The sequence below is a fragment of the Mustela nivalis genome (assembly GCF_964662115.1).
Source record: "Mustela nivalis genome assembly, chromosome: 4".
Classification (NCBI taxonomy): domain Eukaryota; kingdom Metazoa; phylum Chordata; class Mammalia; order Carnivora; family Mustelidae; genus Mustela; species Mustela nivalis.
Window position 1 is genome coordinate 85685535 of NC_139023.1, and position 26158 is coordinate 85711692.

Below are 26158 nucleotides of genomic sequence, written 5' to 3' on the forward strand. Positions count from 1 at the left end.
TTACCTACATTAAAAAGTGAGCATGCCTTAGCTTGCCCTAAAGTGTCCTCCACAATACAGTCCCAGCTTAGCCAATGTTCCAAAATCACCTTCTGAAAATCCCCCACTCCTGTCCAACTGACCTATTCCCTATTTCTTGTGCCATTTCTTCCTGAATGAAAGCCAATCTCCTCCTTCATCTGTACATATTTCTATTGGATGCCTCTGCTTAATGTCCTTCATTTGACTATAATTGAGGAAATATAGTTAAAATATTTATTACAGCATCTAGTGATAAATACATTTTCTTTCCTTTTTTCCCTTCAGGAGACATTGATTAATGAACTCCGCATGAATAATGATCTAGTTTCTATTATATTCTGTATATACCTTGCATAATTATTTTTCATCTACGTACTCTCTGTCAGATGCCTGTCTTTGTTTTTGTTTTTGTTTTCCATTTTAGTTCTAAGTTCCTAGAAATAGAAAGTCTGCTGACTGGCATTATAAAGCCAGCACCTTAGTCACCCCATAAAGATCTCTGGTTGATGATGATAGCTCATTTTCCTTCAGTGTGTTAGTATATACAATGCATGCAATTAATTGAACTATGAACTTATTATCTATCATAGGGTTAACAGACAAGTAAGCCAAAGGATTACCTTTATGCTCTCCACATAATTATGATTCCACAAGAAAACACACTTGTTACTTATTTTTAAAAGTCAATGCCATCTCTCAGTAATTTTCCTGTTTCACCCTATTTCATCTCACTGTGGCTTCAAAAGATATTCTAAGTTTTTTAAAATTAGTGTTTTTTAAATATAATATCAAATGCAATTGAGTGGTACACAATATAGTTACCTCTCCTCCACTTCAGGGAAGAACTATTTTCCACACAATAAAATATGCCTCTGTCCTTTAAGGAATACATAGAAAACCTCCACTTTTCGCTCTCCAATAAGCTCATTTTCTACAAACCTACATAACATCATGGTCTTATTTCTCTGTTTCAGTGGCTATATAATAATGACATAAACATTCCTAACCCACATTTATTGTAGAGTGGCACCATCTTTCACATAAGAAATAAGTGCTAGTAAAGTTGTGCAAAATTCAGGAGTTGCTTCCAAAACCTTTTGTCAACATTTTTCAACCGCTCTGTTTGAAGACCATAAAGTTTTGAACGAAAGACATTTGGAAAGAAACTGAAACCATGTGAATCAAAGAAGATGAGAACAAGAATAATGAAAGTTGACTGATGTGAAACCCACAAATCTCTCCCAGTTTTAGCCAAAAACCATATAAGATGCCTATGCTTTCCTCTCCTGCAGTCCCGCCCTCCCCTGCCTCCTGCCGCTTCTGGCAGTACCTAGTAGTTGTTACCAGATTGAAAATTCTTACCTTCTCCTACCTTTTGAGAAGATGAGGAAACATTAACCACCTGGTCAACTAATGACCAAATCCAAAGTATAGATATCCTTAGCAGATAGCATTCGTTTTTACTGATGGCTTCTACAAACTCCTACTGGGCAGATTACTTTTTCTTGAATCTGTATAAAGCCAATAAATAAATAAATAAATAAACAACCAAATAAATAAATAAATATTCAAATGCTTAATCAACTATTTTGCCCACATTGCCATGTATTTTGCACACCACTGGCTTTTGGCTTCAGAGTTTCGTTTTCTTTTCTTTTCATTTTGATTCTTTTTTTTTTTTATTGACCCAAAATTGGGTGACATGGAGATGGATCAAGATAATAAAAACTATCTTGCTTAAGGCCACACAGATAACTAATGAAATTCAGATCGCAGGACAATAGCAAGTACAAATGTCAAGGAGCCTACTTTATACATAGCACCACATCGCAAAAAATAATATGAGTCAAGATCTTATGTTCACAAAGGTAACAGGAGACATAGAGGACACAAAACCATTATAAATCTCAACCCCATTATTTCTTTTTTTTTTTTAAGCTTTAATTCATTTATTTGATAGAGAGAGACACAATGAAAGAGGGAACATAAGCAGGGGGAGTGGGATAGGGAGATGCAGGCTTCCCATGGAGCCAGGAGCCCATTTGCAGGGCTCGATCCCAGGATCCTGGGACCATGACCTGACCAGAAGGCAGACACTTAATGACTGAGCCATCCAGGTGCCCTTCAACCATATTATTTCTTATATGTTCAACCATGGGCTTTCACATAAGCCTTACCTATTGATGTGATGTGGTGGGATTTAATCAAATTTAAGTAGAGCTCCAAAACAGGGCCAAGAATAAGATGCAAAACATAATGGGGTGCCAAAAAAATGCAATAATTGATATAAGTAATAGTTTAATTTAATATTTTTAGAAATGAACAAACTATGTCCCACAGGCTAGCTGCCTGATTTTTAAATAAAGTTTTATTGGAGGGCCAGGGTTAGGGTGAGGCAAATGAGGCAGAATAGTTCAAGGGTGGGATCAGATCTTTTTTAAAAATTTTCATACAGTGTTTATCATGTAGGGGTTTTTTGCATTAATCTTGATTTTTTTTTTTAAATATTGCATTAAGATAGCATTTATCTTCATTACCGAAGTTTTTGAAACCCCCTTAAATTTTGTTCCTGAGGTAAGTGCCTCACTCACCTCACCTTAAACCCAACCCTTCAAGACTCTTAGAAAAACTAAAAATAAAACACTAGGAAAATGTGTAAAGCATACATAATAAGTTACTGAAATTATTAGCCAGCGAGCAGCTTTAATATCCAATAGATATTACATTTTATTTTAAACAGACAAAGTTCAAAAGCAGCCTAATATAAAAACCCAAAGCAAGAAAACCACTAGGGCGCCTGGTGGCTCAGTCATTAAGCGGCTGCCTTAGGTTCAGGCCATGATCCCAGGGTGCTGGGATCCAGCCCTGCATTGGGCTCCCTGCTCAGGGGGAACCTGTTTCTCCCTCTCCTACTCTCCGCTGTTCCCTCTCTCACTGTGTCTCTTTCTGTCAAATAAATAAAATCTTTAAAAACAAAAATAAAAACAAAAACCAACACCCTTTTATTAATAAAAGACTGACAAATCAGCAGCTTGTTCTCAGTTTCCTTGCCCTCTTGGAATGACTGGGCTTTGTTTAGTCTGGCCATTCCTTTTCATAGCCAAATCTTTGAGTGTTAGACAGTGCAGCCTGGGACACCTCAGTTTCCACCTCCTGCTTAGTACTGTAGGAATAGCCTGCTTGGAAAGGTGAAAACATGTGAAGTTGAATTTCTAAACTTTCTTAAAAGGTGAGTCTTTTCCTGACTCCGTAGAAATGGCTGATGACCTGGTTTTACTTCGGTCCAGAGGCAGGTTTCCTTACCCGGCCCAGGCCCTGCCTCACAGGCCATGCCTGTGAAACTGGTCCCCACAGATGGCAGTTAAGCATGAGCTCTGAGGCCTCACAGAGAGAGCTTCGTACTACAAATGGGAGAAGTCGGGGGAGGGGGTTTGAAGAAGTTTAAGATTCAGAACTTTTGAGAACACTCTCTTCAGTACTCCTGTCTATAAGCAAGGCCCCAATTGACAGCTCTACCGTAGGTATAACTTTCCTAATATGCAGCTCAAGGTTATAGAGAGCAGTTCCAATTACTGTTTATTCATTACAACTCATTATTTTCACAACTGAGAAATAAAAGAGAAGAATTAAGCGATTTTTCAACTTTTTCTGTAGAATCTGAACCTCGTGATAGCAATATAAGAGGAAATTTCTCTTAACAAAAATATTACAACAAATAAATATTGGAAAATAATAGAATAATGGCATTATCATTTGGCAGTCTTTAATGAATTAATGAGTCTACAGCTACACTACCCAATAGGGTAGCTACTAGTCACATGTGGCTATTTACATTTAAATTTGAATGAATTTAAAATTTTAAAAATTAAAACTGTAGTTTCTCAATCACCCTAGCCACAATTAAAGAGCCACATGGGTCTAGTGACTACCATATGCAGATATAGATTCGATATAGAACATTGTACTAATACAGAATATGTCCATCACCACAGAAATTTCTATTGGAAAGTGCCGCTCTAGAAAACTCTACTCCAGACAATGAACTTTGATCACTGCCAGACACTGTGTGATAGAAGTACACAACAGCACCTCGCCAACAAAATAAACCAAACCTGAATAAAATTAAGCCTCTGGATCTAACCACCAATTTACAGGAAATACGGGGGACAGAGGAATGTGTTACACAACAGCATGGGGACCCAGTCAGCAAATTCCAGATTGTGAAACGCTATTCAGAACAAATGACACAGTTTTGTTGACAAAAATATTACCAAAAAAAAAAAAAAAAAAGTGATGGAGGAATAAACTTGAATCTCATAAATTCCATGAGACTTAAGGAACATATCAAATAATTACAATCTATAGACTTAATTAAAAGCCTACTTTAAACAAACTACGAAAGGAATTATCACAGTTTTAAAACAATTGTGGTAATGTGCACACTGACTTGATATTTGCTGATTTAACTGTCACTAATAGATAAAAATGGTATTATAGGGATATTTTAAGTATCTTTACCTTTTAGGTACATACCAAAATATTTACAGATGAAGTGATTGCTTGGACTGTACCTCAGAATGATCTGGATGTGGGAACTCAGAGAAGTAAATGATGAAACAAGTTTGGCTATGATTTTGTTGGAAATAGATAATGGGTACAGGAAAGTTCATTATATATCTTCTCACTTTTGTGCATGCTTGAATTTTCCCATAATAAAAAGCTTTTTAAATGTGATTGTGTCAGCCACTTATAATCTGCTATCATATAAATCTGGTAACTACAGATGAACTAGCAACAATGTTTAAATATTCCTCATCTGTGTTAAGTTTCTACTCTAGTTCTTGGTAAAGCTCATTGCAACACAAATCTTCACTGTAGGATGCTTAAACTTTATATTAAGTATAAGAATTTTTTTCCAAATAACAAATGAAAATATTCATCTTAATTAAAACATTTCTCAGTTAAGAACAGAACAGAACAGAACAGAACAGAAAAGAAAAGAAAAGAAAAGAAAAGAAACTCAGACATCATTCTAAACATGACACCAGTAGGGGGAGATAGATGCTGGCTTTCCTCTGGGAAAATTTTTTGAAGAAATAATCCATGTTTAATCTGAAAGTCTGGACAATGTGGGGGTTGGGAGGTGGGGAAGACACTCTCCTACTGTGTTTTTGGTAAAAAGCATATCTCCACTGTCAATTCTTTTAATTCCATTTCCAGGAGAGGAATTGTTCACTCTGCATCATAACTTTCTATTTTCCAGTCTAAACATATGCTCAAATTATAGTAATAACACTTCAAATTGTGCCTTTGCTCCTGTCTTATATCTCTATAATGGACTTCCTAGATATTATCCAAGTATTTCTTTAAAAGTACTTCTTGTACTTCATCATGTAAGATGCTAAGTTAACATTTGTGTGAAACTAGTAGTCTTTCAAGTAATGTCATTCATTTATACAACCAGTTATTGAATGTCTACTATGTTCAAGCTTCTGAGGTCAGTGCTGGAGTTATCATGAAGAATAAGAATTAGTTCCTACCCTTACATACCTTATGGTCTAGTAGAAGAGCATAGCATATCATAGGATGAGATAGAGGATATACATGATAATATGGGAGCCCGCGGAATGCAACGAATCATCTTAGAGAAAGACTTCCCAAATGGAATAGACAACCATGTTTTTCATTTATTCACCAATTTGTTTAGTAACTTAGCATATTTTTATTTTATCCCTTCAACAAATACATATTGAGCACATTTTATGAACCAGAAACAGGGTCCTCTTGATTCGAATCACCATAAATTCTTCTTGCTCAGCGTATATAATCTCTTTTCAGAGTGTGCCTCCTTGTAACAATGAATAGTTCTAAACAATTTTTCTTCACTTTGTGAGGCTGACATTTGCAATATAAATTCTTCCTTCCACTGGAAAACGCCAGTAATTCAAATATTACTTCTACATATTTCATACTAACTTTTTTAAGAATTATGTTATATCCCTATATGAAATTAAATAGATTGCCTTTCTTCAATGATTATGCAATTTCTTGTGTTCTTTAACCAATTCATTTAAAATACTCCTATTGCCAAGACCATAACTCCACAGAAAAGACTTCATTATGGTTCTCTCTTTGCACTAAACTTAAGTTAATTAACATGATCATCTCTTAGTCAGTAAGGAGTTTTCTCTTCCAAGAACTACAGCCTTTGGGTTATAGCCTTTTACTTTCTGGTATTCCTAAGTATTATCCCCTCCTCTACCATAGTCCAACACAGGCAGATAGCTAACTGCGCACATAACCCTTCTACTTTGTGTTAAAATTTGAGTTGTAGAATAGTCCCTACTTGGCAACAGTTTTGAGTATTCAGAAAGTTCCACAAGGGGCTCTCTTGCACTACTTTTATTTTATGTTCCCAAAAGGCTCCCCTTTGTACATTTCCATCAGGTCTCGCCTCCTTCCTTCCCTAGATCCAAGCTGATACTTCACTCTGAGATTCCAGAAGGAGTCGTAAGGGATTTTTACTCATTTGGTCACCCTGGGGTTTCTATATCACTTCAGATCTGAGCAGCTCAGGATCACTCTATTATGAATTATCTCCATCAAGTTCTCTCAAGCTTCTTCCTCAAAATGTCACTAACAAAGTTTCTTATTTCTGTCCTCTAAGCTCTTTAATTTGTTGTTCTAGTCTGCAACATTACCTGCTCTGATCCATGGTTTTCTTGGTCAGGTTCCCAGATACTCCAGCAGCCACCAGATGATTTTTTTTAAGGGGGGTAGCTTTCTTCTCCAAAGACGTGTCTCTGAACTTTGCTCTTTCCTTCAACTCTGGCCATTCACCACACCCAGCATGTCGAGGGGATCTAGCCCACACAGTCCTTTCAAGTGTCCAATTACTTTTACTATAATAAAAGAGATTGTTAGGATATAAATTATATCTTCAAGAGTGAAGTGACAAGTATATTGTCCTATGGTCTTTGGCTTGACAGAATCTTGTCTAAGCTCTCTCAGTGCTTATGCCATTTTTTGTCACAGGCAACCCTCCTAGCCTTGATGCTGGTGGTCAGTATCTTCACTGGTTTCTTCTATTTTCACTTCCCACCACAGGTCTCTCGGAATTGTTGAGTTCTTTCCTACGTTGAGCTTAAGGTCGCTTCTCAGCATTAGGTCGTAATGGTCCTTCTCCAGTCATATGCCCTCAGCAGTTTCAGAGCATCCCACATTTATGGTTCATTTATAGTTCCCTCAGACCTTCTTTCCTCTACTTTTCAATAGAGGTATATTCACTTTGCATTAGTTCATACTGGAGCTCCCCCTTCTCTTCTCTCTCCCTTCTTCTCTCTCGAATTTTCATCTTCTCCAAAACCTTCACGTTTCTTCCTAACTCGGATGCCAACATCTCTAGCCTCCTGTATAGAATATCATCAGGGTCAAACCGGTGACATTGCATAGTGAATTCTGATCAGGGATCTGATCAGTGAATTCTGATCAGGGATCTCACTATATTAGTATTTTTTTAATCTTAATTAGACCTGATTTTTTAAAGATTCTATTTCTATTTTATCACATCCAGTTTATAAATCATACATAGTATGTTGAAGGGAAGTATACATTCATACTTTTTTTTGAGAATCTCTTTGCTGCACTTTCATGTTTGTGAAAGTGCATACCTGATCTAAACACAGCATAGTCATGCATTTTCCCTCAGAATAAATAACAAACAAACCAACCCTGGAACTCTGGAGTGCTACCTAATGGGTCTAAGTTGCTGTCTCATCTGGGTTATACACCAGAACCATCTGTGGATCATTTAAAATGAAAAAGGTCTGCCTCTACCTCTCCTTCTCTCTAAGGGCTCAGATTCAGAAACTCCTGGGGGAACTCAGAACCACTAATCTAAAGGATTCTTGGGATAGTGATAGCAATAGCCACAGTGAATGTAAGGAGCCTAGAATCTCATCTCTGTGAACAAATGTAAGTGATAAGATTGGCCTTCTGTGATGTTGCTTTGCCTTCATGTTGCCTCTCTTCAAAGAACTGCACTTCATGTGTTTTTTCCCACTTCTGTGGACTCCCGTCCTGAGGTTCAAAAGTAAATTCATTTTTTGATGGGCACAGGAATAAACAACATAGTATACCCTTTGCCAAAGGAAAACAAAGGGTCATCACACTCCATTTTTACGTTGTAGTTTATCATGCTAATTTATCTCCCAGAATATATGAGGATTTCTTTCTATATCCAGGATGGCCCTTGGATTTATTCAGCATCTAACAGTCTTCTTAAGATGGAGATGGCTGAACCAGGATTGAAAAAAAAAAAAAAAAAAAATACTTGGAGGAAACAGACTCCAGAAAGAATTAAAGCAAAGAAAATTACCAAGGACCTCACTTGCTCACAAATATTTACTAAATAACCACTGTTGTTTATAGAATGTCAGACACTGTTAGTCTTTGACATTTTTTACAGTCTAACTTACTAGTTCGTCATTCATTTTGGGAGACCGAGTTTATGAGAGAAAAAAAAGGGGAGGAAGGGCTAATTTCTTTATGTGTTTGTCAGCCCAATTTTTCATTATTCTATTCCTTATCCCCCTCATTTTTTTCTTCAATCCCTTTCCTTGTTGTTAACATAGTAAGTAAAAGAGAGAGAATTTCCTTCTAAGAAATAGCAAGGGAGGGCACCTGGGTGGCTCAGTGGGTTAAGCCGCTGCCTTCGGCTCAGGTCATGGTCTCAGGGTCCTGGGATCGAGTCCCGCATCGGGCTCTCTGCTCATCAGGGAGCCTGCTTCCTCCCCCTCTCTTTCTCTGCCTGCCTCTCTGCCTGCTTGTGATCTCTCTCTGTCAAATAAATAAATAAAATCTTAAAAAGAAAAAAAAAAGAAATAGCAAGGGATCTTAAGTAATGCTATAATATGTGTCAAGTGAGCTTGTCCTAGTTCTGGCTTTGTTGATAGATTGCTAGGGGTTCTGACATTGCCGATAATTTCTAGGTGACTTAGATTTCCCCAAAGTGGGGCAAGTTATTTCCTAAAATACTTGAGGAAGTATAGAGTAGACAGCCTAAAGCAACAAACCTGGTTTAATCGTATTCTGATCTAACCATCTATGTGACCAGAGGAAGCCCTTTATGCCTGAGACTCAATGTATCCCTTTGTAAAATGGAGAGAGAGATCGACATAATGGGAGATGAGGATTATAAACAATGTCCCTGAAGCATCTAACATAATTCCCCTCTCATGGTAGATGTCAATATTATTATTAGTATTACTACTCACAACCCTTAAATGTCAGTGAGAGTCTTTGAGACTCCTGTATGACCAGGACCACATGCCATTAAGTTTTAGGAATAAGAGAATTTTGTCAGTAAATATATCAAGGGCTCATAGACAAACACTTCAAATAATCCATCACACAAGGACACCACTCCCTATCATCCTGCCAAAGAGTCCTTATCAAGCAAGAGGATATGTCATGTGAAAGGCACCAGATACATTGAACCATATTACATGACTACTCTGTTTTGTTTTTACCACTGAACTATGTAAGACTGAATGTTTTGTTTTGTTTTGTTATTACTTGCAGCTGTTCCAAGAAAGTGAAGGAAGGAGGCTTCTTCCTTTGAATGTTGAAGCTTTAACTTGCACCTAATTTTGAAGAGAAAGCAAGGAGAATATATCAGTTATATTCTCAAACACAAATTTTATGCACCCCAATTGGTTGAGTAGCCCCTTGCCACCATCATGCAGAGATCAGGGACTGAAAGCTAAGGGAGAAGAAATCTCCCTAACCGCAGACCTACCCAGATACAAAATAAGGGAATAGTCTAGTAACATTCATCAATTCATTGCCAAGTAAATAATCCCACAGAAATTAAGAGGAAAAAAATTAACCTACATTCTTTCACTTTACAACATTGTTCTGGATACGGTCTTTGGTTTTATTTTTATAACAAGTCATGTTCTTTACATGTCATCCTGCATTTCAGGGAAAGTATTCGTTTGCCATGGTTTCAGATATTAATATGTACAATAAAACTGGTGATTCCATTCATCGTTAGCTGTTAAAGTTTCTGTCTCCTCAAGGCCTTTTCTGTTTCTAAAATTCTCAAATTCCTTAAGGATTTCGAGGTGATTCTCGGGATACAATTTATTTGTATTGCATACCATATTAGACCTTCAGAGAAAACCTTCTCCCTATTCTGAGAGAAACCCATTTGGATGGAGGCCTTGTGTCTTCCAAAGTGGATCACCTGCTGGTAGTGATCACATGACCCATGTGAAGAGCACCTATGGGCCAGGCAAAGCATTTTTTATATGGAGAGCAATATATTTAATCCTCCAAAGGCCCTGTAAACTAGGTTTTCATTTCCACATGTTGTAAGAGAGGCTTCAAGTGATTAAGGTGGTACAGGTTACAATTTGTTAAAAATCTGGAACTAGTAAAAGTACGTCTCCCTGACTCTGAAACTTGAGTTCTCTTCTTTATGCTGCACTACCTAGAATAAAAAGTGAAATGTGTAAATAAATTATATCACCTGACAGTTTTAGAACCTACAAAGCTGAAATATGCAAAGTCTACCTGCAGTGAATCAGGAGCAAAGCCTGGGGGTTGGATACCGGCAGGCCCAAACACTTCAGAGCCATGTTTTGATTGACCTTCACAAAGTTTGGCTTGCCTTCAAATTAATTGCCAACATTTAAGATTATACAGAATTCACATAAAATCGGGATCAGGAACTCCTACTGAAAAACCAGCATATCTGGCCACCCCAGGTTTCCACACCACCACATGATAACTGTGAGGGAAGCTGAGCAGCAGATGCCCCTTGAAACAAGACACTCCCTTTCCCATACACCACAGTCTACTCTCCACTAACAAAGCTGGTGTGCCTGAGCCCTTAGGCTTTTGAATTTGTGACCTCTTCCGTTACTCTAAGGCATCCTATCCAGAAAAATTAGAAGGTAAAATGTTCTCAACTTCATAAACATACAGTGTGTCAAAACTATAAGAAAGGGTGTAATGTGTACCTTTTCCTCAATGGTTTCCTCTTGGGAATGACCCAGAGTTTGTGAGGGTTTGGAGAACAGCCTAGGGCCTTCAATTAAAATAGTTTTGTCTTTGGTTACTACCGGAATAAACCTGTAAGCAGACAGCTGTTTCATGCCAGCTGAAATTCTAGTCTTGGGTGGGATGGCAGAGGTTTACGACTTCAGATGAGAAACAGGCAGGAACGGATTATATTCTTATGCCAAGTTTCTTTCTTTATTGCCATGGAAGCAAGAAGAGAAATGCAGAAGGGGGAAAGCTTTGCTAGACCCAATGTTTCACTCGGACTTTCTGCTAGGCATCAGGAGCTACTCAAGATTTTGCAAACAATTTTACAAGAAAATCATGGCTATAGAAAACTCCTAAAATTAAAACAGAACTGGAAAAGAATAAAGACCATGCATTTGTCTTTAAACTCAGAAGTGGAACCCCCCGGGATTTGGTATTCTATAACAAGACTGGAAACATTATTAATGTTAATAAATAAACATCTGGATTGACTTGCAGTCTAAATTTAAGTGTCCTAAATATTTTGGCTCCATTATAACTATATGCATTTTCCAAAATTCTCCAATGTTTCTTCTGTCTTTAGCCTACATTTCATTTTCTTCTGAGTCTTTTAACGCAGGTTTTGTTTTTCCATGAAAATGGACCCTGTTATATAAATGTTTAAGCACCCAATGTCCATAAAAGATACAGAATTGGTCTTGATTTCATCCTTCATATTGCACAGTCTGGGTTCTTTACAGACTCATATCCTCCTAATTGAAACCATATAATCACACCATTTGCTTCTCTTCCGTTCATGTAATGCTTTGTACTATAGATCATCACAAGAGTGCCAAAATTTACCAACTAAAATTTCGTTGAGCTAAAATTAAAACTTAAGGCCATGACATTAATTCCACTATCTTACTGTAAAATTTAGCCAGTGTTAGTCTAGTTTTGGATCGTGTTGGGGAGAAAACATACAATATGGTGGCCTAAACCAGATTAAGCCCTAATCAGGGCCAAGTTTCACTTAGATCCTCAAGTGTACTCCAAATGCAAGAGTAAATGTGAAGTAAAGGTCAGCAAAACACACCTCCACCAAGAAAAGTGCAATAAAACCAATGCAAAATTAAATAAGCCAGCTACAGAGAATTCTACTCCTACACACAATGCTTCGACTCAATCTGTTCCTCACCACCTCCTTCTGAGCATGTTCGTCTCCAGTCCCTGGGCTGCTCTTGCTGCCTTGAGTCTTTCTCTAGTTGTAAGCCAAGGGGTTGCTATGCGAAGTCCCAATGCATGGAACCAGAGTTAATCATTCACAGGCCCTTTTGCCTGAAATAAGATGCTTTTCATTTCCCTTGGCTTATGTGAATAATGAAAAAAGAAAACAAACAAAGGAGATAACTGCACTATGTTAAAAGATAATCCCTTAGCATAACTGTTGTCTAGAAGGCTGAGCACCATAGGCAGGCAAAAATCCAGTCTGCATTCAGCCACCACGTTGACATTTATTTATAAGAGATTATGCCATGACAGAGCTTCAAGTCGTTTAGAAATGCTCCCATTTCCCAAGGCCTCCACGATATTTATATGCAGGATCCCATATTATTTTTCCTGGTGTTATGGCAACAAAGATTTCCATGTTTACAGAGCTATCAAGTTCTGACAGGCCAGGCTGGGGACTTGGCCTCACTGGCTCACATTAAAATGAAACGAGGGACTTGGGGAGCAGGGCAGACGCGCAGCTGTCTGAACAACTAATACCTGAGCAGAAGAGACCAAGGAAGCAGCCAAATGGTGCTAATCAACTCACAGAGCCACTCTCCCCCCAGGGAATTCACCTTCATGATCCTGCGGTTTAAGGACAAAGGACCCTGAACCTAGAAAGTCCCATTAAACCCGAAAGAAAGCAAACCCCAATTCCTACTACAGTTTTGGACTCCACGTGGATTTTTAAAGCTCTGTTGAATACGGGATGTTGGAGTCCATTATTAGGCCTCTGGGGTAGTGGAAAGGGAAATGAAAATTCAGTGGGTGAAGAAAGGGAGAGAACAAGTACTCTCTCTGTGCCCCCTTTTTGTTTTTAACTACACAGTAGAGAGCAAGGTCAGCCCAGCTTACCTTCACACCTAACTCAATCTTTGCCCATAGCTTAGAGGTTTCCAGTATACTCTGACTCTGGGACTAATTACGGTATGAAGCTGGCTATGAAAATGTCCTAAAAATACCTGTATCTCACAAACTAGATTATCTTGAGAATTTGCCTCCTACTCCATGAAAATAACTTCATGCACGTGTAACCTCACCATCAAAGTTTCTCTGCACTGAGCTGTATTCTAGTGCACTGTACAATGCACTAGGGATTGCCCAGACTCCTCCATAACCCCAAAGGACTGAAACATTGGGCTAAAAACAAGACACTAAAAAGCAAGTCCTCCCAAACATACCCTTTGTATATCTTGCTTATGGTTGAAGCAGGAAATAAAAGCTATAAACTTAACCTCAGCTATAAGAAGCCACTACTTTCCAGTCCTAGTTGTGGGCCAGGGAAAGAATCAAGTCAGGGCAAAATGAAACAAGAAATGCTAAGTCAAGTGTCTTTCTTTCTCTTATTCTTTTCTTTGTGTATGCATGTTCATAAGATTATTGGTACTCACTTGGTCACAAAAGTGTAGGGTGGGTTTTACAAGCATGTGTTAATTTTTTTTTTTTTTTTAATTTGAGGTTTTCTTCTGTTTAAAATTGCGAACAGCAAGAAATATGCATGTGTCCTAATGCTCAAGATGAACATTCCAACAAATAATAAACTGTGACTTACCATGTAACATAAGACATGTGAAAAAAGTTTTATTGACATGGTATGGATTTTCTACTTATATAAAATAAATGTTAAAGTATTGGGGGAAAGGTATTAATAATAATTGCAATAAATGTCTCTCTATGTATTTTTGGATAAACTACAGCTGTGTAAAAAATAGATAGAAATGAGTAAGTCTGACGTCATGATCTCTCCCTTTGGAAGTTAATGGTGTTGACAGGGCTGTCTCCCAAGACTAGTCGGAAAGACTAGTTGGAAACCTTAGATGGAAACCTGTGAGAGAAGAACAGAACTTTGTACTCTATATCCACATCAGGTCCATCCTCTCAATAGCAACTGTGACAATGGTTTGCAATATCTGTTGTTATCCATGACTTTCTTTCTTCAAAAGCTGACTTTGCTCATAGTTTGCCAGTTCCCTTGGTATCCTGGCACACAGACTAGTTTATCCATGGCTGGTCTTCCCAATAGTCAGAGATTAAAGGATATTGTTTGAAATGATGCTTTAGCATGTCCTTTTATTTCTTCTGGTCAACCCACTTCAGCTTACCACCCAGCAGCTGCAAAGGCAGCTGACATTAACATCTTCATCATCATGAAGAAAAGAATTTATTACAAACACAATTAATGACCCAGAGAGTTTCCTAAGTACTCATTCGAGAAAATTACATAAGCTTGAGTCTTCCCATGAACTCTGCAAATGTGTTATTCATTCATTTAACACATATTTTTTAGCTCCTAACTTATGTATGGCACTGTACACAATACACTAGGGATGCAGTGATATGTAAAGTAAACAGTCTTTTCCTCAACTGAGTTTAAACTCTATGGGGAGACAGTCAACAAACACGGGTAAATCAACCAGTAATACCATTGCTAGTGTCAAATATGGTAAAAAGGAAATTAAGAGACTATTATGATAGCCAATATGGAATATCTTCAGATATTGGATGCTTAACCACTTCTTCCCTGAATGACATTTAAGAAGAGACATGTTGGATAAGAAAACAGTTCTGAGAGGCACCTGAGTGGCTCAATTGGTTAAGCAACCGATTCTTGATTTTGGTTCAGGTCATGAACCAATCAAGCCCTTCACTAGGTTCTGTGTTGGGCTTGGAGCCTGGTTGAGATTCTCTCTCCTTCTGCCCTCTTTCTCCCTCTTTCCCTAAAAAAAAAAGGGAAAAAAAAACCAGCTCTGAAACTAAACAGACTGGAAGCATTCCATTGATGGTAAACTTAATGCTGTTTAGGCCTCTTAGTGACTACTTATAAAGTCAAATAAAATATTTCTGGCACATTTTAAATTTCTGTCTTGTGGAAGATTAAATAGGATGATCTGGGGAGGAGACTTATGTCTTTATCCAAACCTTGATACTACAGTGTTAACTGATTCCATCTGTTGACTTCTTGTGGATATCTTGGCTTTCATAACAAAACCAGGGCCTTCCTTTGCTGAAGATACAGACAAGAGGTTTTTAACCTGGCAGATTAATAAGGGATTTCTCTGAGTATCCATCCTGAATTTATACACAAAATAAACTGTGTATGATTCACATATACAATTTACTAGTGAGAATATCTAGCACTTTTATCAGATTTTTAAAGGGTTTTGTGACCTGAAAAAGGATAAAGCTACTCAGAAAGAATAGTCAACATGGTTTATTGCTCTAGAATCTTTCAAAGAGCTGACTTGTTCTACTTGGGCCCTCCACTGACTGGATGAGGCTCACCTACATTATGCAAGGCAATCTGTTTTTACTCAAAATTTACCAATTCAAATTTCAATCTCATCTAATAACATCCTCATGGAGACATTCCAAAATAATATTTGACCAAAGATCTGAAATCCATGGCCTAGACAAATTGACACATAATATTAACCATCACATATATAGTCCATCCTGAAGGACAGTGGCCCGGACTCACAGGGTATAATTTCCAAGCTGATGCCTTACCTATCCCTGCAAAAGACTATCACAAAGCTTTATCAGGCCACAGTTTCTGGAGGATGGAACTTGTAATATGACAGGATCCTATCCTCATTTATCCACTGCTACACCTCCTTTGCAGTAAGGTAGATCCTTTGTTTCAAAGAAATGTTAAGTTAGATCTCATGTAGATAAGTCAGATACTCTGTGAGCCCTTGGATAGCAGGGAAGCCAAGAACTACAAGCAGGAAAGAAAATCCATACCCATGAATACATGTAGATCCTAGTCATGAAAAATCACTGCTCTCTCCATGACAGGAAGTGTCCAATGTAAATAATTTGCCACTAAGTTGTTTGTTGGTCTCTTGGAGGAATAGTATTACACTGGGGGTTCAACATCATATTATATTAGGGATCTCTGCTGCTGATAAGTTGCACATTCAGCCAGAATAGCTGTAAGAACATATCCCTTTTGTTTCTGCCACCATGTTACACCCCACTCATTTTGGTAGCCAAAGACAACACTCCAGGGTAGCCAAAAACAAAAGATGGATGGCGTCTACTGGATAAGTCACCCTGCTCACTTGATCTACCACTGGCTGGTGTCTCATGGGCATTAACATGCAATAGAAAAGTAACAACACTTTGTGCCCACACCTATAAGTCCATCCAAGCTGCTTCTAATCAATCCATCCTCTTGTCCTTAATCTTCCAATCTTGCTGCTTTCAGATACCTGACTAAATAGCTAAACCAGTCTCCACTACCCCGGAGTTTGAATATGTCCTTACATTGGTCCACTTTTTCTTCCAGACAAAGTGGATAACCAGCTATCTTGCCCAAGGCCCTGCCTACTGGAAGAATTTCTTTCTACCACTGTTCTTCTGGGCCACTCATGAATGATTTTTACAGAAACATCCTACTGAGCAGACCTGTCTGTAAACAAAGCTCCGTATTTTTTCCTCCTCCAGCAGCTAGTCACAAGGCTCTAGGCATAAACTGAGGAAGAAGCATTAGTGCCATAGAGACATGAGGGTTTGAGCCACCTATTTGTGAGAATTATTTGTGCCCTCAGGACTTGCTGATACCTGCTTCTGGTTATACCATTTCCATTGTAGGACTGATTGCTGTTGGGCCCACCCAAATTGATCACCTAGTGGGTCTGACACCCACCACATGTTGGGCCATTCTGATCACGTAATCAGTTGGTGTTCCATGTTCATATGACCAATAGCTATGAGGATCAGTAGCAGATCAGGAGCTGCTTTGTAAATGGCTGCTCTGGAAACTTGCGTTCTACACTGTGATTCTTCTATTAGATCTTGCCAGAGATTCCATGTAGTATCTTACCACCTATTCCTCTAGAACTATGGGATCTACTTGGTCAGAAGACCCAAGAAGCAGGGCTGCTGGTACTATAGCCTGGACAGACTCTAGAGCCTTTATTTTTTCCATACCCCACTCAAAATTGGAAGTCTTCCACATTATCCAACAAGTGGATCAGAGTAATATTTCCAAGTGTGGTATATGCTGCTACTGAAATACAAAGAGGCTTAATAAAGGTTATGCCTATTTTTTCTAAGTGGTAGGAACTTGAAGTTACCAAAACACGTTCTTTAACTTAGAAGGTGTATTAGTCAAGATTCTCCAGAGAAATAGAGCCAGTAGGATAAATATATACTTAGTAAAATACACTTATTTAAGAAAGGATACACTTAGTAAAATGCACTTATTACAGAAAGGATACTTGTAATGAAGAATTGGCTCATACGATTATGGAGGCAGAGAAGTCCCATGCTCTACTGCCTACAAGCTGGAGATTCAGGAAAGCTGATGATGTAATTCACTCCCAGTCTGAAAGCCTGAGAGAAACTAAAACCAGGAGAGCTGATGGTGTGAATCCCAGTCCAAGGGCCAGAAAGGAGGTGAGATGGCCCAGCTCAACTAAATGAAGCAGGGAAGAAAAGGAACAAATTTCTTAAATCTATTGTTCTATTTAGGCCCTCAAGGGGTTAGATGATGCCCACCAACAGTGGGAAAGGCAATCTACTTTAGTGAGTCCACTGATTCTAGTGCTAATCTCATCTGGAAACACTCACAAAGACAGAAATAATGTTTCATCTGGGCACCTCGTAGCCAGTCAAGTTAACACATAAAATTAACCATCACAAGTCCATCCCTCGTCAGCTTGGCACCCATCTACATCTCCTTAAACCATACTTAATCTCCAAATAAAGATAATAACAAGATCATAAACTGTCCTACATGCAAAGAAAAACACACATTTTTCCCTAAAAGAGGAGGTAATTCTTCGAGTGATGTACCCCAATGTTCATAGCAGCAATGGCCATAGTTGTCAAACTGTGGAAAGAACCAAGATGCCCTTCAATGGACAAATGGATAAGGAAGACATGGTCCATATATACTATGGAGTATTATGTCTCCATCAGAAAGGATGAATATCCAACTTTCATATCAACATGGATGGGACTGGAAGAGATTATGCTGAGTGAAATAAGTCAAGCACAGAGAGTCAATTATCATATGGTTTTGCTTATTTGTGGAGCATAAGGAATAACACGGAGGACATGGGGAGATGGAGAGAAGGGAATTGGGGGAAACTGGAGGGGGAGATGAACCATGAGAGACTATGGACTCTGAAAAACAATCTGAGGGTTTTGGAGAGGTTGGGGGTGGGAGGTTGGGTGAGCCTGGTGGTGGGTATTATGGAGGGCACGTATTGCATGGAGCACTGGATGTGGTGCATAAACAATGAATTCTGAAACACTAAAAAAAATTAAAAAAATAAATAAAATTTTTTTAAAAATAAAAAATAAAAATGGTACTGCCACTTAGCTGGTATTGTAACAAAGACTTCAAAAAGCCATTTCACCACTCTATCAAACCAGCTGCTACAGGATGACGGGCAACATGGTAAGACAGTGAATTCTATTAACATGGGTCCATTGCTGTACGTCTTTTGGTCTAAAGTCCTAGCATGGTCCCAGACTAGTAGAGCCCTAAGAGCTTTACTGATATGGTAAGCTCCTAACTTTTTACAGAGTTTCTCTCAATCTCTGGAGTACATGTATCCTACCAGGCCATCCAAAGTACTTGCCATTTCCTCCTCATGTGCGGTTAACATGCTATCACCAAAACAGAGAACCAAAGTGATATTTTGTGGAATGTCCAGAAAAAATCCCCTTGAACTATATTGTGACGAGTGTGAAAGTTAACTTAGGCTTAGGAAAAGTCTGTGAATGCATACTGTTGTTCATCCTGGTAACCTGCTTCTGATCTTCATTCATAATAGATATTGAAAAGAACACAATTGCCAACTCAATAGCCGTATACCACAAATGAGAAGTAATGTTAATCTGTTCTCATAAAGATACTACATGTACGGCGCCTGGGTGGCTCAGTGGGTTAAGCTGCTGCCTTCGGCTCAGGTCATGATCTCAGGGTCCTGGGATCGAGTCCCGCATCGGGCTCTCTGCTCAGCAGGGAGCCTGCTTCCTCCTCTCTCTCTCTGCCTGACTCTCTGCCTACTTGTGATCTCTCTCTGTTAAATAAATAAATAAAATCTTTTAAAAAAAGATACTATATGTAGCACAGAAGTTGCATTAGGGCTACCACCTGCTTAAGTTTCTGGTAGTCCACTGAAGTTTCTAGTAGTCACTGTCATTACCATGATTCATCTCATTTCTGCAGGAAATAGAGTAATGTATTAAATGGAGATTAAATATCAGGTCAATCATCTACTTTGGCTTTGAGTCTTTGAAGATGGTCTAATCTCTGCCATCCACACGGGGTTGGAGGACAGCATTATTTTTTTATTTACCATCTTGGCGTGGGTGACTTCCACTTCATATTTCCAATAGCCCTTACTCCACAGGTTAGGGAATGAATAGGAGTATTCTGCCAGATGCTAAATATGTTCACCTGATTATTCAGTCAGGAAATTGGAAAATGACTACCAGATGGATCCAGAGGCCAACTGGACCCAATTTGAGATGGTCCTGGGCCGGAGCTTCATTTATCATCCAATCTCCATTCTCCCTCATTCTAAAAGAGGAGACATGAGAGTGCTTTGGGTTCCCAAGTAACAGAATCATCTCGAGTCTTCAATCAGTCCTCTAAAATCGGAGCATTTCCCAGAATCTAAGACAAAAATTCATGAGCAAATGATCTGTTTTTTAAAAAAGTGCCCTCCACAGAATTGCAAAAGAACCGGAAGAAGCTGAACAAAGAAGAGGAAGAAGTAGAGGAAGCATGTAATGTCAGGCAAAATCCCAGCCTTGGAGTAATCTAGCAAGTGAGTTTTCAAGTGGAAAACTAAAAGAGTGAGTTGTTCACATGGGAGGCAGGGAACTGGGCTTTCACACTTCTACTAAGTCAGCCATTGGTTAAATGCCACTGGGGTTTGGGGGCAGGAGTAAGAAGGTCAATGTCAACTTCAGGTGCTTCTGTCTCTCTTCAAGTGAGGGTCCAGTGGAAGTCTCTGAAGAAGAGTAACAGGTATGACTTGTTAGCAGCAAAAGCACATGGAGGTCAGGCAGAGAGATACACAAATGAAGATAAAAGGGACTCAAGGGTTTCTGGTGAAGCATCTACTATATCCACTACGGTAGTTAAAGGGCAGATAATGGCCAAAAGGTGACAAAAGTAGAAAGCATAAAAGGACAACAAAACTGGTAAAGAAGAAAATTTAAACAGGGAGAGCTAAGGTCAGTATAATTGGATGGTCTTAAGACCAAAGAAGAAGTAAGATAGGATCCCAATAGTCTAAGCATTCACCTCTCCCCTCTTATTTCTCCAATGTCTATTGACATGACCCTCCCCACCCTTCCCCTGCGCACACACACCCCCTCAGAAGAATTATCAATAAAATAAGCACCTACATTATATCATCCCATTAAACTTGTTTTTATTGGTTTAGCTGCATTTCAAGAGGAAATACTCCCTCAATACGGTATCTGTAGAATTCAATATACAAGGAGCAGAAATCCTGATTTTCATGAGCTAAGTGACCTTGGGCAAGTTACTTAACTTCCTCTAGCTTTAGTTTCATATTTTTAAATGTGGATAATAATACCCACAATGCAAGGATTTTTGAAGATTATGTTTTAAAATCTATGAAGAAAAAATAAAAAATAAAATAAAATCTATCAAAAAATGACTAGCATATATTAGGCAGGTAGTAAGTACTTAATAGTATTTTTGTTGTTCCTTTAAACATGTCTCTAAACTAGACTGTACTTTTTTGTTTCCTGAAATTCTTGAGGCCCAATTGGATTCTTATTGTTACATAGTCCTCGGGGCAGCCTATTAAAAAATCTGATGAAGCCTGAAGAGTGCAAGCTGATATAATGCTGGCAGATCTCTCAAAGAGAAGGAATGATAGGGGGTTTTTTAGTTTTATTTTCTATAGGGAGAAAAAGCTTATTTTCACAGTGTATTTGAAGAAACAGAGTTAACTTCTGTTTTAAAATATATGAAGTTGATTTCATGTAGGATTGTGTATTGTAACTTCTGGCTTTGGGCTGTCACCACTGTTTACCACTTGGACATCACAACACTTAATTTCAGCAGCTAGGTGTCCAGGAGAGAGGTCTCATGTAGCATGCAGACGTAAGGCCTGTTCTGACAATCTTCTATGGGAATCATTACATGTTCTCCTAGGTGGAGCTGCTAAGCAATAATTAGCGTTGGTACAATAGTCTCATCTATAAAATTAGTCCTAAGAGAAAAAAAAGAGAGAGAGAGAGAGAGCATGTGATGAGGAAAAGTAAAGTAAAAATGTGCAAGACATAAAGGGCGGGGTGGGTAGGAAGAGAGGAATTATACAATTGGATAAGAAATTAGCGAACAATAATTATTGGCAAAGTAGTTAATATAAGATACACAGTTCTAGCTTACTACTTACATTTTCTAATCTCACAATCACCCTGCCGGGGTAGATGAATGAATGGGTGGTAGATGAATGGAGAGATAATCATAGATATTGAAGGTATAACCATTGATTGATAGCTGTTGAAATGAATTATTAAGGGAGAACAGATTCCAAATTTCTAAACAATTATGCACTACAGTTCCCAGATGGAGGCTTTATTTTTCCATGTCTCTTTGTCATTTTCCTTCTATGTATTACCACCTGGCGCCCTTTTGTTCCCCAGCCTGGCCCCATAAGAATGCAAGTTGCTTGGCAACTGATCCATCCACTCAAGTGTCTCAAGGAAATAACCCTAGCTCCTAGGATGGTGCATGATCCATGTTATTATAGTAAGCTCCAGTGTTTACACCTAAGCCTGGAGAGATAATCCTTGTTCACAGTATTTCCATTGCAGTCTATGAAAATCCGTGTATAAGCCAAAAAAGGTAAACGGGAGCTATATGATCTGTTCTCTCTTTCAAGAACTATTAATTTGACAATATATGAACAGGTGCTGGTGCAACTTAGTTTAATGCTGAAATATTCTGTGGTCAAAGATAACCCAGAAAATGTATGAATGTAGGCAACCAAGATGATAATTATTAGACATTTCCAGTATTATAAATAACAGAAAACTTTAATCCATATAATGCAAATGAAATGCTGTATTTTTTTGCTTGAAATCTTCAGCCTTTCCAGCTTAAAAGTTACAAACGCATGCATATATACTCACATACCTTCTAGCTGAAGTTGCTACTTTTCCCACTTTTAGAGAGAGCAGTCAAGCATGCAAAGGAAAGTGGTGTATTATCATTTGCTTCAAAGGGCTTGTGGAGCTGGAGACAGAGGTCATCTCTGCAGGAGTAACAAGGAACAGATAGTGGAAAGGGTATGATGGTCTATATGGACATATTAGTTAACCAAAAATGAATAAATCTGTCGAGCAAGACATAAGAGGGTAACTTGTAATGCTTCTGTCCCATTACAAAAGAAATGATTCTTAGTATCCTGGGAGCAAAGCTCACACACAGAGCACAAAAGTCAGGTTCAACCCATTACAACTACCGGTGACAACTACAGTATTGTTTATAAACTTTTTTCCCTAAGAGGTATACTATGTTCGGGAATGCTATACAAGACCATTATTCCCTTTCCCCAAAATGTAACCACTTAGACTCTCATATATGAAACTTCCTTACAACTTATATTCAAGTAGGGGAAACAGCAATTAAAAACTATATAATGTATAAAGAGAGCAGGAGTGGTTGGTGCAAATGATTTGAAATGTAGGAGAGGATTCAAGGGTGAACCAAATAATTTTGGCCTGAGCCACTGAGTGAGTAGCACCAGTGAGTCTCTAAGTCAGAAAATATCATTTCATTGCACCCTGTGCTGTGTCCCCAAGAGATGAGGGCAATGGAAAACTCAGACAAGTGTGAGGGGGTCTAAAGAAAGAGGAAATATGTGCCTAACTCCCCAGGGAAACCAGAAGGAAAAAAGTTCAGAAGGGAGCCTGCCAGCATCAGAGAAAGCCAGCAGGGCCTGTCTCGTGGGGGAAGGGGAGTAGAAGGATATACTCCAATAGCATGCTCACGTCCAAGGGCCACCAGAGATGAGTGCCCAAGGAAGCATGGGGGACCCAAAGAAATCTGGTGGTGCATAAAAGAGGGATACAGAGTAACTTAGGAGGGCCTGATGATTGGGCACCGTGGCAGTTAAGTCATGAACAAAATAGAAAGGAGCACAATAGAGGTCAGCAGGTGCCAACAAGTAAGGCAGTAGACCAGAAATCTGCTCCTCACCAGTGTCACAGCCTAGCCATAAGCCCTCCCGGGCCCCCAGCATTCAACACAAGAGTAAAGATAGACCAGAGGAAACCTGAACTGTGTTTATCCCTGGAATGCTTGAGTATCCCTGAACTGACAGTTTACCAGAAATAAACCAGATCCACCATTCAGAATAAAAGCCCAAAAGAGTCCAGGTTGAGTTATACAGAAAATTAATATTACTCCTTTTCCTTCTTTCCTTCTTTCTTTCTTTCCTTTTTTTCCCCCCTTTTTCCTTTTTGTATGCCTGAGTTTGAGGCTGATAAATCCATAGCCAAGATATAGAATCCACATATCCTCTAGGTGCTCTAGCCTGTGGATCCCAAAAGGGACCTGTTTAACAATTAGCCCCTAAGATAATGGTAGAGTAGGCAGTTAGTAAGATATGAACAGATAACACGTATTTCTTCACTGGCGCAAAGGGTGGAAACTGAGTTCTACACCACTGGGAAAGCCCCTGAGGGATATGCATGTGTTCTCCCCTATACCTGCTGCCCTACAGTAAGCTATAGCTTCATTATAACACATTTACATTGTGATTTTGAACCCTCCCCTGCCCATTGTGGGGCAAAGTTGTCATAACAGTTCCAACAAGGACCATCTAGGGCCAAAAACTCCTCCTACTTGGACGATTGGAAGCAAGCTCAGTCAGAGTCTGCCTCAGCTGTGACCCGTAACCTACACAAACATGCAAAGACAACCCTGACCCCCGTACAATCGCCACCTCTGCACCTGCCTGCTCTCCCACCCTGAGGGTGTGTTTTCACTTGGACCACTATGAAATGCTTGCTTGCTTAAGAGTTTGGCTCTAACTGCTTTCTTAGCCAAACTCAAGAACTGAGGCTGGAGAACAAGACTCACCACTAACTGCAAGAGGTAACAAATATTGGTGAGGATGTGGAGAAAGGAGAACCCTTGTGCACTGTTGGTGGGAATGCAAACTAATACAACCTCTATGGAAAATAGTATGAAGGCTTCTCAAGAAATTAAAAATAGAGCTACTACATGATACAGCAATACCACTTCTGAGTATTTCCAAAGGAAATGAAACCATTATCTCAAACAAGTTTTTGCACTCCTGTATTTATTGCAGTATTATTCACAATAGCCAAGGGATGGAAAGAACCTAAAAGTCCATCAAGAGATGAATTGGACCAAGAGAATGTAATGGATATTTATACACACACGCATACATACACAATGGAGTATTATTCAGTCTTTAAAAAGAAGGAAAATCAGGGTGCTTGGGTAACTCAGTCAGTTAAGCATCTTACTCTTGGTTTCAGCTCAGGTCAGGATCTCAAGGTCAAATCGAGCCCCATGTCCATACTCTGCACTCAGTGCAGAGTCTGCCTGTCCCTCTCTCTCTCTTCCTCCCCAGCTCACTCTATCCTTCCCGGCTCTCTTCCTTTCTCTCTCTGTACCTCTCTCTCTAAAATAAATAAATAAAACCTTAAAAAAAAAAAAAGGAAGGAAATTCAACATAGTTGAAACTGGAGACTGTTATAAGTGAAATTAGGCAGACAGAGAAGGAAAATACTGCATGGTATCATTTATATGTGGAATCTTAAAAATAAACAACCACCACTACCACCACCTCATAGACACAGAGAGTAGAAAAGTGGTTGCCAGGGGCTGCAGGGTGAGGGAAATAGGAAAAGATTAGTAAAAGGGCACAAATTTCCAGTTTTGAGATAAGGCCTGAGGATCTGAAATAGAATATGGTGACTACAGTTGATAACACTGCATTGAATATCTAAAATTTGCTAAGAACTTAAATGCTTTCACAAAAAAACAAAAAAAGTGAAGGGAGGTAAATATGTGAGGTGGCGATTGTGTTCATCAATTCAGTGGGGGGAGGGACTCTGTTCACAATATGTACATACACCAAAGCCTCACATTGTACACTTGAAATATCTTACGATTTTATTCATCATCTACACCCCAATAAAGCTGGTGGGTAGAGGTAAAACAATAGATAAATAACCACCTAACTCTTCTGGATCAATAGTTGTACTTGCAAGTGGTAAGATTAAAGCCCATATCCTGCTGAGTCTTTGCAACTTCCCAGAAGGGGGCTTTATGGCAGTGGTGGCCCTACAGCCCAAGCCTTAGCTGCTGCCCTCACTGCACTGCCCCATGGCCCCTTGCCATTGACCATCCCATCAACTCTCAATAGGGCAGTGTCAGTACTCAACTGGACATGTGCTACTTGCTCTTGGTGAGGCAGTATTTTAATAGGAGGAAATTCTCCCAATTCAACATTTGGAAAAAATAGATTGATTCACATTAAGAAAGTGTCAACATCCTCAACACTAACTAAAAGGTACTTCTGCTTATAGAGGATTTTTCTTGCTTCTTTATATAGAATGGTGAAAAGGATACTCTTTAGGCTATTATGGGTTAACAGAAATTTCCCCTAAAGAGACTCAAATGCTTTGGCTCTGGCTCAATCCTATCCCAAGACCTTACCCCAAGGTCAGATATGTCTTCACTTATACATTAGAAAAGTGGGATTCTGATTTTCCAGTAAATCCCTAATAAAGTTAGTGACTATGAACAAATCCCCCAGAGCCAGAAACATCTGCAAAGATG

General features: G+C 38.9%; 1 long non-coding RNA gene across 7 annotated transcripts in view; it reads right to left on the reverse strand.

The window, feature by feature from the left end:
- LOC309862935 overlaps positions 1-26158 on the reverse strand; it is a 243347-nt gene that overhangs the window by 133500 nt on the left and 83689 nt on the right. For 4 of the 7 annotated variants that reach the window (XR_014310801.1, XR_014310802.1, XR_014310804.1 and 1 more), the window contains exons 3-5: positions 9598-9665; positions 6723-7430; positions 1384-1532 (exon numbers count right to left, since the gene is read on the reverse strand). This is a non-coding gene — a long non-coding RNA (uncharacterized lncRNA). Of the gene's footprint in view, positions 1-1383; positions 1533-6722; positions 7431-9597; positions 9666-22474; positions 22593-26158 lie in introns of all 7 variants that reach the window. The other 3 variants (XR_014310799.1, XR_014310800.1, XR_014310803.1) reach the window with 2 other exon arrangements.